The 2,500-nt window shown below is 51.8% G+C and overlaps 1 protein-coding gene across 1 annotated transcript in view; it reads left to right on the forward strand.

Annotated features, from left to right (window-relative positions):
* Positions 1–2,500, forward strand: part of LOC143291023 (uncharacterized) — a 9,793-nt gene that overhangs the window by 3,533 nt on the left and 3,760 nt on the right. The gene's annotated exons all lie outside the window — the stretch shown is intronic.

Genomic DNA, 2,500 nt, shown 5'->3' on the forward strand with positions numbered 1-2,500 from the left:
GTGTACTGGGGGCAGCGGTTGATGTGTGCTGGGGGCAGGGGTTCGTGTGTGTTGAGGGCAGGGGTTCGTGTATACTGGGGGCAGGGGTTCGTGTGTACTGGGGGCAGGGGTTCATGTGTGCTAGGGATAGGGGTTCATGTGTGCTGGGGGCAATGGTTCATGTGTTCTGGGGGCAGGGGTTGATGTGTACTGGGGGCAGGGGTTCATGTGTATTGGGGGCAGAGGTTGATGTGTGCTGGGGGCAGGGGTTCATGTGTGCTGGGGGCAGGGGTTGATGTGTGCTGGGGGCAGGGGTTCGTGTGTGCTGAGGGCAGGGGTTGATGTGTACTGGGGGCAGGGGTTCATGTGTACTGAGGGCAGGGGTTGATGTGTACTGGGGGCAGGAGTTGATGTGTACTGGGGGCAGGAGTTCAGCAGCAGAAAAACCCGTCACCACGTCGTCATCGTGAGCACTTAGGGCCTATGTGGTGCAGCAACAGCAGCTGTCTGGAGGGACGTCGTGTCCGGAAGGAAACACGTCTGTTTCCTGGACCTACGGTTCAAACCCCTCACCGCTTCACTGCACGAGGGGTTGATGTGTACTGGGGGCAGGGGTTGATGTGTACAGGGGTTGATGTGTACTGGGGGCAGGGGTTGATGTGTACAGGGGTTGATGTGTACTGGGGGCAGGGGTTGATGTGTACTGGGGGCAGGGGTTGATGGAGTGATGGCCTAGAGGTAACGCGTCCGCCTAGGAAGCGAGAGAATCTGAGGGCACTGGTTCGAATCACGGCTCAGCTGCCGATATTTTCTCCCCCTCCATTAGACCTTGAGTGGTGGTCTGGACGCTAGTCATTCGGATGAGACGATAAACCGAGGTCCCGTGTGCAGCATGCACTTAGCGCACGTAAAAGAACCCACGGCAACAAAAGGGTTGTTCCTGGCAAAATTCTGTAGAAAAATCCACTTCGACAGGAAAAACAAATAAAACTGCACGCAGGAAAAAATACAAAAAAATGGGTGGCGCTGTAGTGTAGCGACGCGCTCTCCCTGGGGAGAGCAGCCCGAATTTCACACAGAGAAATCTGTTGTGATAAAAAGGAATACAAATACAACTACAAATGTGTACAGGGGTTGATGTGTACCTGGGGCAGGGGTTGATGTGTACAGGGGTTGATGTGTACTGGGGGCAGGGGTTGATGTGTACTGGGGGCAGGGGTTGATGTGTACTGGGGCAGGGGTTGATGTGTACTGGGGGCAGGGGTTCATGTGTACTGGGGGCAGGAGTTGATGTGTACTGGGGGCAGGAGTTCAGCAGCAGAAAAACCCGTCACCACGTCGTCATCGTGAGCACTTGGGGCCTCTATGGTGCAGCAACAGCAGCTGTCTGGAGGGACGTCGTGTCCGGAAGGAAACACGTCTGTTTCCTGGACCTACGGTTCAAACCCCTCACCGCTTCACTGCACGTTCTGGTGCCTGGAGAACCGCGGATCTGCAGTCTTGGCAGCAAGTCGGTCTACCGTCTGCACTGGCGTCCTGCAGTCACTGCTGACTTGTGCTCCTCGGGCTGGCCAACGATTGATTCTCTGCTGGTCATCATTCCCGCATGAAATCAGACACCCGGAATCGAGGCAGGGTGTAGACATGATGGGTGGTTTGTTGTGGAACATCGCGTGGCAGATTTTGAATGGGGGATCATTCAGAGGTTTGTAAGGAAGCCGTTCTTGGTCGGACAGCAGTTTTTCGCCCTTGTTTATATTACAGTGACATTCCACATGTTGCATGTTTTTCAGTAGTCCAGTAAAGACAGTGAGAATTGCTGTTATTTCATTTGCACTTATAAACATGAAATTTAGCTAGCAGTGGAGTGATGGCCTAGAGGTAACGCGTCCGCCTAGGAAGCGAGAGAATCTGAGCGCGCTGGTTCGAATCACGGCTCAGCCGCCGATATTTTCTCCCCCTCCACTAGACCTTGAGTGGTGGTCTGGACGCTAGTCATTCGGATGAGACGATAAACCGAGGTCCCGTCTGCTAGCATGCACCTCGCGGACGTAAAAGAACCCACGGCAACAAAAGGGTTGTTCCTGGCAAAATTCTGTAGAAAAGTCCACTTCGATAAGAAAAACAAATAAAACTGCACGCAGGAAAAATACAAAAAAAAATGGGTGGCGCTGTAGTGTAGCGACGCGCTCTCCCTGGGGAGAGCAGCCCGAATTTCACACAGAGAAATCTGTTGTGATAAAAAGAAATACAAATACAAATACAAAATTATCAAATCTAGGGGTTTATCAGTAACAACACCATATTTGACTTAAAACAAGATGAGACCTTCTGAAAGTGTCATGTCAGCACACGTTTCGTGAGTTCCGTACAAGAGAACTCCAGACGTACCAGTGAAATGACAGTACCAAAATGTGTACAAACGTTTCTTCTTTATCAGCACAAAGTGAACATAAGAATGAGACAACAAATTTCCGGAGAAAGAGACATCTGCCTGTTGGCAGAATTCTGAATAGTAGTC

Source organism: Babylonia areolata, chromosome 16, assembly GCF_041734735.1.
Source record: "Babylonia areolata isolate BAREFJ2019XMU chromosome 16, ASM4173473v1, whole genome shotgun sequence".
NCBI classification, from domain to species: domain Eukaryota; kingdom Metazoa; phylum Mollusca; class Gastropoda; order Neogastropoda; family Buccinidae; genus Babylonia; species Babylonia areolata.